The following is a 13,237-nucleotide window of genomic DNA, read 5'->3' on the forward strand; positions in this document are numbered from 1 at the left end:
TACATCAATTCTCTAGTCTACCAGTGACTGATGAGGCCTCTGGCTATCCCAAAATAGAATACTTCAGTATCAAGATATGATGCCAGAGACCCTTCAGATTTCTTTAATATCCTGTCATATCTTAAACTCTGCTGCCCTTTTCCTTGATTCCAATGGGTCTTTAAGCCATGCTTGCCCAGAAGTGACCTCCAGCCACAGAGGTCTCCAGAGTGAATCATGGACGTTAAACATGGGCCAGAGATGCTTAAACTGTTAGAAGTGGTACAGGTCCCCCAGAAAGTAGCTGGGATCCATGGTAAAGCCCTTCAAAGGACATAACGTGGCAGCTGCAGCTGCAAAAATGGCCGCTCCATCAGGAGAGCTTCTCTAGTTACCATTAATTTCCACACTGCCCTTGTGTGAACTGACACCTTCTGTGAACTTACTACAGATGAAGTGAGGGAAGCTACTACACAGCATTCTCAGTTGCCCCCAATAGTCAAGGGCTGGAAGACAAACAAACGAGGGAAGGTTTATGTCCCCAAATAGCTTTAGTGTGCTCATGCCAACTTAACTCGCAAGGATTCAACCCACTTTGATTTTGGTAACACCGTGACCTCACAGAGACCACCTCTGACCTCATAGAGACCCCTTCTGCCCTCACTGACAGACAGAGATCTCAGCTGACCTAACAGAGTCATCCCCTGACACTTTAGACACTCCCCTTGACCACACAGAGACATCCCATGCCCACACAGAGACTTGTCTGACCACCCAGAGACCTCCACTGACCTCATAGTGAACCCCTCTTCCCTCAAAGTGAGGTCTCCTGATTTCACAGAGAACTCCCTGAACACACAAAGAACTCCCATGACCTCCAAGAAACCTCTAGTGACATTATAGAGACCCCCCTCTGACCTCACCAAGACCCGATATCACAGAGGCCAGCCATTACCTCAACAAGATCCCCTACAACACAGTGAGAACTCCACTAATTTCATGGAAACCTCAAGTGACTCTCACCAGATCTAGGATCTCAGGAAAATGAAGAGAGGATGGTGGGTGCACCCGCCCCTCCCCAACTGACTGACAAATCCCATGGGTCTTATTGACTGTTAGCACTCTGGAAGCGCCACTCCATGGAGGGAAAACCCTCCTTTCTATCTACGCATGCACAGCAAAGGTGACTGGCCTCAGAAAGGCCCTTGGGCTTGCTGAGGGACAGGTCCTTGTGGCACTGAAAGTGTGGGGGAGCCCACTGGTGGTGGCTGGGTGCAGCTGCTGGTGAACTGGGATTCCCAACTTCTACAACTGTGTCTCACATCCCCTTCTCCCCTTCTGCTCAGGTCCCACTCCCATCCTTTGAAAATAGCTTTCTGCCCCTCTTTGCCCATCAGGAGCCAGGGGGCAGGGCAAGGCTATCCCTCCTGCATGCTGATCATCCGGGGCCTCCTTTATTGTTTGACAGAACAAGGCCTCCCATCAGGAAGGAACTTTTCAACACAGGGAGCAGTAAATGTTTGACAAGTCAACAGGGCTCACAATGCTAGCCAAAGGAGTTTGGCCACACTAGGCATGCCACGCCCCCTGTGGAAATAGTGGGGAAATTGGCAGGCCTGCCCTTCCAGGGGCAGGCACCTCCCTTCACTCTGGAGTCACTAAAGCCATGCCCTCCTGCTGCCCAGAGCTCTACTCTTGAGAGAAATCCATGACTAAGGGCCAAGGCAGGCCTTCCCCTGGCCATCTCCCTGGGTGCACTGTGGCAGGGCACGGGGAGAGGTGTATCCTCTGTAGGAGCCTGCTTTGTCTTAAGGAGGCCAGCCATTCCAGCTTCCTGGGATGAGTCTCTGTCTGGGGTCTACGATGGGGAAAAGGGCCCTGAGACCTGAAAGTACCCTGGCAGTTGTCATCAGCCTGGTTGGAGCAGGAGGCTGCCAGGCAGCTAGTGTGCCCAAACTGTGTCTCAGCCCCTCCACATTCTGGCTCCTTCCAGCCCAGGCCGGGCTCCTGAGGGAGGATGATGAACTTGGCAGCAGCCGGTGCAAGGGCACCAGCAGCGGGGGGTGGTGTCCCACAACCTCCTGGGATGCATTGGGTGGGGTGGCGCCCCCTGTGGTGTGGCATGTGGAGTGGGCTGACTCTGGTCACCTCTGGGGCAGGGATCCACCTCAGCTCAACAGAGGCAAATACAACAAATGACACTTGGAGAGGAGCTCAGGGATCTTCATGCCCCTGCCTCAGGATAATTCCTCTTGCCCAACGACTCCTATCAGACCCAATCCCAACATTCCCACGTCCAGATTTGAGACCACAGTGGTGAATTTGGAACCTACTTCTTACTTCCCTGTCCAGCCTACTGTGGTGGTGTTCTTGGTGGTTGGGAAAATGGCACTGGCGGTGGCTGCAGCAGTAAAGGCCATGGTGGCAGCTGCTTCCCAGACATCTGGCATCTTGGGGACCCGAGGAGTGCATCGTTGGTGTACCCACACCCTCCCCAGCCCCCCATCTCTCCCATCTGGCCTAGTGACTCTCACCACTCCAGGAGCCCTGCTTTCCTCACTTACAGCCATCTCTTTGACTGCACTTGTTTAAATTACATGACCTTGAAACCTCCCTCCATAAGTTATTCAGATCAAAATTCTCCCTGGAACCTCCTGAGTTGGCTGAGAACAGAGCAGCAAAGTCCACAACATTCTCCAAAGTTAGAGGCAAGATTTTCATCTTGAACTTCCTGGGCACACCCCTGGGCTCCTAAGCAGGCTTCATCTGACGTTAATTATGGATTTCAGGCCATCCCCTTCTGTCTTTTTGAATCTGGTCTGCCTACCAGTATTTCATGTTCTGGAGAATATCTTGGGTATTTTCCAGGTGAAACTTCAGTGTTTCCTCATGGCTTTGCTGCCTCAGTTGGTCCAACAGCTTACAGAGGTGGGCCTCCTGGGCCCACGTGACTTCACATATGTTAAGTCACTGTGAATCTGTGAGTGAAAACATCTCACACTAGTTCTGTTCAATGGGTTCTTCCCCAACGTGAGATTTCTGCTTATTGGAGGAGATAAGAGGCACTTAAAAGACTGCCCACAGACGTTCATTTGTTCTTTTCTCTATGTATGAATTCTAGGCTAATCAGTCAGTCATAGTTCCTGGTTAAAAACCTTCCCTATGTAAGTTACATATGCACGGTGTGTTACTCTCTTGCATGCATTGAGATTTCTTCTTCTTTTGTTTTGTTTTGTTTTTTTTGAGGAAGATTAGCCCTGAGCTAACATCTGCTGCCAATCCTCTTTTTGCTAAGGAAGACTGGCCTTGAGCGAACATCTGCTGCCAATCCTCTTTTTGCTAAGGAAGACTGGCCTTGAGCTAACATCTGTGTCCATCTTCCTCTACTTTATATGTGGGACGTCTGCCATAGAATGGCCTGCCAAGTGGTCCCATGTCTGCACTGGGGATCCAAACTCGTGAAGCCTGGGCCACTGAAGTGGAACGTGTGAACTCAACTGTTGTGCCACTGGACCAGCCCAGAGATTTCCTCTTTATAACACCTCAACTGTACAGTTGGTTAATTTTGTAACATCATTGTGTTTCATAGACTAGGTATTTGAGCCGTGTTTATACAATTTTCCTTTTATAAGAACTCAGGTTGTAGCTCTGAGCTCAGGTCAATATCTTTCCTAAATTAAAATTATGCAAAACTTTCTGCTGGGATGGCACTTACTCCCAACTCAAATTATAGTCCCGTTATTGTGCTTTACTAGTAATCATCCCATTCCCAGGCCTCTAACGTAGGGGACCAGGGTTCAACCCAAGAAACTTACCATCACTGTGCAGTTAGATGGATCCTTCCTGCAGATATCTGGTATAGGTACCATTTCTTGGTTTTAAAGGTTACTTCTCCTGCCTAAAGTCAATTAAAAAATAAATTTCTCAAGAGGCATTAGGGAACCAAAGTGTTGTACAGCATGCAAGGCAAATATTGACCCTTACACAGGGCAAGAATGTGAAATGGAGCAATGCACTAGTGTCTAGAAACATGTTTTAGGGCACTGTCAATTACAAAATGTTCTCAAGATTGAAGAGAAAACTAAGACGGATTTTGGTAAGGTTATGAGAGAAGAAATCATCAAGGGGAAGGGATGAGGGCAAAGTTCACAATATGAAACTTTCAATCCAAAGAGGACATAAACTATGAATAAAAGACATTGATAAATGCTAGGAATAATGACAACATTGAGAATTTTTCCCCACTGGATTCCCATACTTTCCTGAAAAGACCATGGACTTAAGGAAATCTGCAGTTGGCATTACCAAGGTCCTGATCCCTCACTGACTAGGCTTTTCCTCATAGTGAACACACATGCCTGGAGCTTACCCAGCCTCAGGCCTTGTGGGAATCCCCTTTCTTCCCTCCACAACTCCTCTCCTTGCTCCAATGGGAAATTCTGTCTTATTTGCAGACCTGCCACCCTGTTCATGGGGAAAAGCCACTTGAATTTTGAACTGTCTTTTAGGAACCATACATATTCCTCAAGTAAAGGACAGGATCTCAATGAACGACTAAGTGAGCATTGAAGAAAACCTTGTAAGTCCTTGAGCAGAGCAGGAGGAACACCATGACACCAAGCCAAAAGCATTGAGGAACTCGTGGATGTGCATGAGCAAGCTCACAGAGTAAAGATTCCCAGTGTTTTCAACAAATGAGGAATTAAATGTTTCTAGTTAATCCAGAATAACCTAAATTTATGTTGCCTGGTGGTTTTTTCTACTGTGGCCTCAAACTTTGGGCTTACTGCTTAGAACAGAATAATTACTTAGGAACTGTTTAATCTTATTTTTTAGTTATTAAAAAAAATCCATTGAGTTTTCAGCACTGTTCTGGGTGCTGGCAATAGAGCAGCAACAAAGACATAAAATTGTGGTCAAGAAGACTATATTCTAGTGAAGGGGCAAACTACATGTCATTAAATCAATAAACAGAGTTACCTTCTCGTAGTTGTGTTATGAAAGAATAAAAATGAGAGCTGAGGGGAGCATGATATGTGGAAACTTCTCTGGATACTTGTTGAGTAAATAAATCCTTATTGACAGACTCAACAACAGAGAGAAGATGAATGATGTTCTCCAGCATCACATCTCTGTGTAGCTTTTGCCAGGATGCGCCCACCAAGGCCTATTCTTCCTGGGTGAAGCCCAGAACCACATCCATGAAGGTCGCTGATTCCTAAAACATTGTGGACATTCTGGTTCAGACAGGGACATCTCTACCAGAGTCCAGGGGCAGAAAGTTGACATGATAGAGTTGGGGAAATGAGGCTGTAGGTATATAAAGCTGAAGTCCTCTTTGGGGTTCTAGCCAAACGCTTCCCTGTGCTGATCTGGCATGTGTTATTCTTGCATAACCGCAAACGTATATACAGTCTGTACACAGCCTTAATACATACTAGCTTCATTATTAAGGAATATCACATGATGTGCAATAATATGGTAAATCTCATTTACAGACTGGCACGCTTAATACAGTTTATTGGTTGTCAACTTAAGAATACATAACTAGATTCTCCTCACCAATTTAAAGTGAATCACAGACTCATCACACAGCAGGCAATATCAATTGCCTGTGACATATAACTGTGATTATGTGTAAACATTTCCCCTATAGGAACCTTACCTTTCTCCTTTGTGAAATGGTTTAACAACCTCTTACAAATGTTGACCAACCCAATGAGCTAATTTGCAAAGCACTTCTTTTGCATCAAACACTCAATGCATATAAGTAATAAGTATGTTATTTGAATGAAGCCATGCTGACCATTCTGCAGAATGGAACAGACTTAGAGAACCCGGATCGGCAGGTACAGCCTCTGTCTCTTATCTGTACACATTCCCTGTGTTCACTACAAGGTAGAAGGACAGATGGTCCAGAAACACAACCCAAGGTTCCCTGATACTTCTATACAGAAGGATGGCCCTAGCCTGCCCCACCTGCAGTGAGGCTTCCATTGTGAATTTTCTCTGGGACCTCCAAGCATCCGCTATCATTTAGTTTAGTCCTATGCATCTGATAACAGGTAACAGCAGCCTCTCAATTGTATATGGTCACTCCAGGAGACCCCAAATGGCCACAGAACCCTCCACCCCATCCCCCACCCTGCCCCTCATCCCCTGCCTGCTGAGCTGTGCTCACCCCACCCCAGCTCTGAGCCCCCCAAAGTGAGTCCGACCCACCTGAAGAGTCCACAGCCGCCCCATAGAGACAGCAGGTGAGCCTGAGACCAAGTCTGAGAAGTCTGAGCGTGACAGTGGTGCCTGCCATAAGACTTGGACGCCTGTGGCGTCAGGAACGCCCCCTTCACGCCTCACCCAGGCTGAAGGCCCCACCCCAAAGATTCAGGGCAAGCGCAAATTGCAGCAAAAGGCCCACTGCTCCATGGCCTGAGGGCTGAAAGGAGTCACAGTCACTGCTGCTTACAGCTCTTAGGAAGGCACCGATGTATCCACCCTTTCCTCCATCATGCCCGTCACCACGCATATCACGCTCTGCGCTCCTTCAAGCCCCTCCCCTCACACCCCTTCCCACACCCCTCCCCACGCCCACCACGCTCTGTGCTCCTTCACGGCCCTCCCCTTCCTTCTTCACGACCCTCCCCTTCCTCCCGGCATCCTCCACACTCTGACCCTGCAGCCATGCTGCCGGGCTAAAGCGGGTTTAATTAATGGCGCCTGAGGCCGGCTCCTGAGGGCTCCTGAGGCAGCTTGAAACCCAGCAAAAGCTCCCTGGCTGATAAAAGCTCAGTGGCTAAAATGGAAATACTGGGACCCGGGTAGGTGGAACTTGCATTTTCAAAGCCACCTTTCCCTCCATCCCCTCCATCTGGTCGGGCTGCTGGAACCCTCACAGTGGAGAACTCCTGGCTGAGGGGTCTACACTTTGGTCATGCCTCATAGAAGAACAGCCCCAGCCATAGTATTAAAAGGAGGAAACATCACAGTGGACAGCTCTAATTCCTGCACTATAGACAGGAAACGCAGAAGCCCAGTAAGTGACCCCCTAAGCCCCTTCTCTGAGGCCCCACTCAGTGGGTCCACAGGACCTCCTTACCCACCATGGGCCTCTTGGCCTAGTTAACACAGGCAACAGGACCAGAAGTTCCCAGTGTTTTTTCCCAAAATGTTAGTGTGGTTTTATCTAGGTCACTGTATTTTGGGGTCTCTTTGTTAGAACAGCTTAACCTACACCTTAGCTAATATACCCTTCCCCAGGTCATCTGACTGATAAATCAGATGGAAATCTTCATTGTTACACAACATTGACCGTGTTCCAGATGCTTGTCACATTCAATTTCACTGTTAGGTAGTACTTATTAGAAGTTTTTGGGTGAAAAGTAAAATTCACAGAGCCCAGCGTATGAAGAGTGTGCTGTTAAATGATTCCTCCAGAATCTCCAGATGTTCTTTTTGGATTAAGACAGGCCATCAGAGAATTGCACACCTGGGCTGTCTTGATCTGATTCCTTGGAGAATTGCTCTGTGGATCTGAGCCTTGGCCCCGCGCCATTGGCCCACACTGAGGAGTGCCGCAAACAACCCCGTGAGCCCCACTGCTTCCTTGCCTGGAGGATGTGATTGAGGATGTGGTTTTCTGTCCTTTGTGTGGACCCAAGAAAGAAGTTTCTTTCAGACCTTGTACCAGGAATAATCGTGCTTCTCCTGAGCAACTGGCTTGTTTTGTTTTTGTGAACACTCTAAATTGTGTAACTGTCTGTGTCTTTCAAAGCCATCGAAAATCCTTTGGGAACAAGACAGGGTATAAAATAAAGCTATTCAGAGTTTAGACCAAGCTCCCTATTTAATGCATTATATTCCTTTTGGAAAAGTCGCTTCATTTGGCTGACTTTCTTTGCTCGTAAGTTAGAGATAATGAGTTCTTCCTGTGAGCAGAGTGTAAATTAGTGTTTTTAAAGCACTCAGAGTTCCCTCAATGCAAGTTATTATGGAAACTAACACTAATATTTAATTTATTTAAATCTCTGCTATTTTGTAATTCCCTCTCTTTTTATGTCATTCCTGAACTTTGCTTGCTCATTCATTTACTTGGCACGTTTGAGGATGTAACAGTGCACCAAACACCCTGGAAGGATACAGATTAAAAAGTCTGGATTGTGCTTTCCAGTAGCATGAAGAGTTGACGGTGTGTTTTCCACTAAATTAGAGATTTAAATAACAAGAAAACAATAAATGAATAAGTCAATAAATATCTTAATTATAAAATTCTGTGGTTTCAGTGAAGAAAAGAAATAGGGAACAGTGGGAAAGGATGACAGTTCTAGAGGTGGAGATGGAAGGTGCCTGTAAGAAGGCAACTTTCAAGCAAAGCCCTGGAGAATAAAAAGGAACAACTGTGCTAAGAGCTCAGGAAATAAGTCTTAAGGCATGAGACGGTTTGGCAGGGTGATGGATCTGAAAACAGACAGTGGCATCACAGTAAGCAAGGACAAAGGAGGAGTTTGGAGAGAAGGTCAGGGACCAGGCCATTTAGGGCCTTAAAGGTCAGAGCATGGGACCTGTATCTTCTCTTACCTTCCATAGGATGCCTCTTGAAGCACTTTATGGGCCAGAGTGATGTGGTATGAGTGAGGTTTTAAGGAGAAAATTTTGTTTGTATCTCTAGTGTGAGATAATCTCACGTAATAAGGGAAATGTTGAGGCAAGGTAAGCACTGAGGGTAGGATAGGGGAACACAGAGGAGGTGTCCTCTGGGAGTTCTCAATTCGGTTGTTGAGCAAGACTTCCTGAAGTATATGGTGGCTGAGCTGAGATGTGGAGAAATGAGTAAGAGTTCGCCAAGGGAAGGGAAGTAAGGGTGAACTAGACAGTGAACTTCATGACTGAATGTACAGTGATATGTGACAGCACGGTAAGGATGCTGCTGTATTGAAGCATCAAGTAAAACAGAGTATGAGGGGAGATGAAGCTGGAGAGGAGGCTAAAGATTGGACCATGGAGAAGCTTGAGTGTCTAATACTTTCTTCCCCATTCCATGGCTGGCAGGTGGGAGGGAGCTGGGTCCCATCTCCTAACATTTTTATGAGAATTATTTGCGAAAATAATTGCTGCAACCTCTTAAATAAAAGCTTACTTCCCCCCATACTTTCTTTGAAATAAGACCCCTTGGAGTACAGGTGGCCATGAGCAACTCTTCTGCAACCTGAGATGGAGCAGTTGGGAGAAGGTTACTCATCTTCACCTTTGCCTGTACCTTGTCACCTCCTATCACCACCTCCTCCTTTCCCTGGCTCTTGTCATCTCCAGACCTCTGCAGGGGGAGTTGCTGGTGGGTGCCCATCCCACTTCCTAATGAATGTAGGTGTGCTTAGTAAAATGCTGACAGATATGACGTGTTATGATAAGTGCTAATGGCACTAGATTTAGAGTCAGGGGCTGGTCCTAGGCCTTCTGCTTAGTAGGTGAGTGACCTGAGCAGGTCACTTGATTCCTGGGAGCTATTTCCTCACATATATATAAAGGGGGATGTATCTACCTCCCTGAGTTGTTGTGAGGATTAAATGAAAAATTGAATATATGCAAAGTGCTTACACAGTGCCTGCTTAGTAAACTATAGGTGTTATTGTTATCCATAGTAGGGAAATACTAATCAAAAGGGAAAGCAGACTCAAAGTTCTTTTCTGAACACTGATCATGGAAGACTAGGAAATGGAGAAGCTACTGAACAAAAATAAGGTAATGGACCGTGGCTAAATCACTTAACTCGTTTCCTCATCCAAACTGTGGGGGTTACAATTTCCATTTTGTGTAATGTATTGGATATTTATAAGGAATAGATGTTATTATAGATGCAAAAATTTTTTGAAAACTGAGTATTTTCTTGTTTTGCTTAAAGAAAATCTGGATCCTCCAAGAGATGACAAGGATTTTGGCAGGGAAATATTTCAGAGAGAAATTGTGGTAGAAGTTAGAGAAGCTGGCAGGGCTCTCACACTGTAATAGAGGTCTGACTTGAGGAAAGGGGGGACAACCTTGAACCAAAGTCAACCAATAGAGGAACCCTGCAGCTCACATCTTTCAGGAAGAGGGCAGCCAAGCTATCCCTGCTGAGCTCAGTAATGGGCTGGGAAGAGCTTGTGGGAGGCGTGGCCTCAGCACAAAGAAGTGATGGATTTCAGAGCAGCGGCTGGGGCCATTGGTCAGTTCTGCTCCCTGTAGCTGGTATGATCTTGTGGCCACCACATTTACTATGATGAAGAATCTATTTTCTTACCAGGAGAATATATCGTTTTGCAACTAAGACTATTTATTCTGATCCCCCTTCATATGTAAGAGAACTCATCCCGGCAAGTCCACTGCAGCCATTCTTCCAGTGAAGGTCAACAAATAGTGTGCAGTGCTCTGATAATGAGCTAAAGGAACTTGTGGGCATGGGCTCTGCTTTTACCTTAAGTTCGTTCTTGAAAGAGCTAATGGGGAACGTGTTAGTGTTATCTCTTAGAGCTGGTACTTTTTCTTTCTTGATACAAAATAGCATTTATTAATAATTTCCTCTGTATCCACTGACTTTTCTATCCAATGAGCCACCCTATGCCTTTCGATTGGAGCATTTAGTCCATTGACATTTAAAGTAGCTATTGATAAGAAGGTACTTATTGCCATTTCGTTGCTTTTTTTTCTGGGTGTTTTAGTAATTCTTCTCAGTTCCTTTCTTCTCTTGCTCTCTTCCCTTATAGTTTGATGGCTTTCTTTAGTATTATGTTTGGGTTCCGTTCTATTAATTATTCGTGTATTATAGGTGTCTGGTCTGTCATTAGCACGAGGTTCATATATTATAGTCTACATGTATCATGGTCAATATTGAGTTGCTGGTCTCTTTAGTTTGACCTCTTACTGAAAGCTCTACTCTTTTGTGTGTGTGTGTGTGTGAGAAAGATTAGCCCTGAGCTAACATCTGCCATCAATCCTCCTCTCTTTTTCTGAGGAAGTCTGGCCCTGAGCTAACATCCATACCCATCTTCCTCTACTTTATATGTGGGACGCCGCCACAACATGGCTTGACAAGCGGTGCATTGGTCCACACTTGGGATCTGAATTGGCAAATCCCGGGCCACTGAAGCAGAACATGTGAACTTAACCACTGCACCACTGGGCTGGCCCTAAAAGCTCTACTCTTTTACTCCCTTCATCCCACATTTTCTGTTTTTGATATCATATCTAACCTCTTTTTTTCTGCATGTGTATCCATTACCCTCTTATCATGGAAATAGATAATTTTAATACTTTTGTCTTTTGACCTTCATATTAGCTGCTACATTTATTGTATATTTGCCTTTACCAGTGATTTTATTGGTTTTTAAAAAGTAATTTTCTTATTCCTATTTGTGGTCTTATCTTTTCCATTCAATCAAGTCCCTTTAGCATTTCTTGTAAAGCTAGTTTCTTGCTGATAAACTCCTTTAGTTTTTGCTTGTCTGGGAAACTATCTTTCCTTCCATTCTGAGTGATAAACTTGCTGGGTAGAGTATTATGGCTGTAGGATTTTCCTTTCAGCACTTTAAATATATCGCGCCACTCCCTTCTAGCCTGTAAAGTTTCTGCTGAGAAGTCAGCAGATTGCATTATGGGGTTTCCTCTGCATGTAACTTGTTGCTCTTCTCTTGTGGCTTTTAGGAGTCTCGCTCATCTTTAATTCTTGACCTTTCAATTATAATGTGTCTTGGTGTGGGCCTCCTTGGGTTTCTCTTATTTGGTGCTCTCTGTGCTTCCTGTACTTGGATGTCTGTTTCCTTCCTTAGGTTAGGAAAGTTTTCAGCTATGATTTCTTCAAATAGATTCTCTGCACCTTTGTCTCTCTCTTCTCCTCCTGGGACACCTATAACACAGATATTAGTATGCTAGATGTTGTCCCAAAGGTCCCTTAGACTGCCCTCACTCTTTTTAAATTTTTTTCTTTTATCTGTTCAGCTTGTGTGATTTCCTCTGGTCTTTCATCCATCTTGCTGATCCATTCTTCTGTATCTAGTCTGCTATTGAGTCCCTCTAGTGAAGGTTTCATTTCTAGTATTGTATTCTTCATTTCAGATTGATTCTTTTTTAAATTAAATTATTTTTTAAAAGATTTTTTTTTCCTTTTTCTCCCCAAAGCCCCCTGATACATAGTTGCATATCCTTCAATGTGGATCCTTCTAGTTGTGGCATGGGGGACGCTGCCTTAGCGTGGTTTGATGAGCAGTGCCATGTCCGCACCCAGAATTTGAACCAACAAAACACTGGGCCGCCTGCAGTGGAGCATGCGAACTTAACCACTCGGCCACGGGGCCAGCCCCCGATTGGTTCTTTTTTATATTTTCCAATTCTTTGTTGATGTTTTCACTGAGTTCTTCTCCCAAGATCAACAAGCATCCTTATGACTCTTTTTTCAAACTGTTTGTCACATAGGTAGTTTACTTCTGTTTCATTTAGTACTTTTTCTGGGGTTTTATCCTGTTTCCTTACTTGGAATGTATTCCTTTATCTCCTCATTTTGCCTCTTTCTCTGTGCTTATATCTATGTATCATGTATGCCAGCTACATCTCCTGATCTTGGAGAGGTGGGCTTATATAAGAGATGCCTTATGAGGTCCAGCAGTTTGCTTCCCTCTCATCACCAGTTCCAAATGTTCCAGGAGTATCGCCTGTGTGCGCTATATGTGCCCTTCTGTTTGTGTTGCTCTTGCTGCAGGTGCCTGGGGAGGCTAGGCTTAAGGTTACTCCCAGCTGGCCGTGAAGCATCTCTGCTAGAAGGTGGTCTTTTTCTCTCCAGAAAGGAGTTTCTGCCTCTTCCACCTCAGTCAGCCCTGTCCCATTTTGTGGGGGTTCTTTTAACCCAGTTTTCAGTTCTCTCTTAGGGTTAATTTTTCCAAGGGTAGTTGTAGATTTGTTGTGTCCACGGGAGGAGGTGAGTTCAGAGTCTGCCTACACCACCATCTTGACCTAAAGTGGTAACTTTGAGTAAAATTGGGCTGGGAAGTCCTTTCAGGCTGCATCTCAGAGTGCTGTAGTCCTGTATCTGGGTTGATTCCTTGCCAACATCCATGTACAAACATGCCCTAATGTGTGTTAAACAGGCAGACCTCCTTTGACCCAAGATTCCTCTCCATTTCCCATTCTGTTTCTCTGCTCAAATTCAAACTGCCTCTCCTCAGGTTCTCTCCTGAACCAATTCAGGAGTTTTCTCCACATCACTTCACTGAAATGTCTTTTTCCAGGTCACCGA

The 13,237-nt window shown here is 45.3% G+C and overlaps 1 long non-coding RNA gene across 2 annotated transcripts in view; it reads left to right on the forward strand.

Moving 5' to 3' along the window:
- Window positions 1–5,714, forward strand: part of LOC139041156 (uncharacterized) — a 28,109-nt gene extending 22,395 nt beyond the window's left edge. For both annotated transcript variants that reach the window (XR_011495946.1, XR_011495943.1), the window contains exon 3: window positions 4,488–5,714. This is a non-coding gene — a long non-coding RNA (uncharacterized lncRNA). The remainder of the gene's footprint in view (window positions 1–4,487) is intronic.
- The last annotated feature ends 7,523 nt before the right edge of the window (window positions 5,715–13,237 follow it).

Source organism: Equus asinus, chromosome 1, assembly GCF_041296235.1.
Source record: "Equus asinus isolate D_3611 breed Donkey chromosome 1, EquAss-T2T_v2, whole genome shotgun sequence".
NCBI lineage: Eukaryota > Metazoa > Chordata > Mammalia > Perissodactyla > Equidae > Equus > Equus asinus.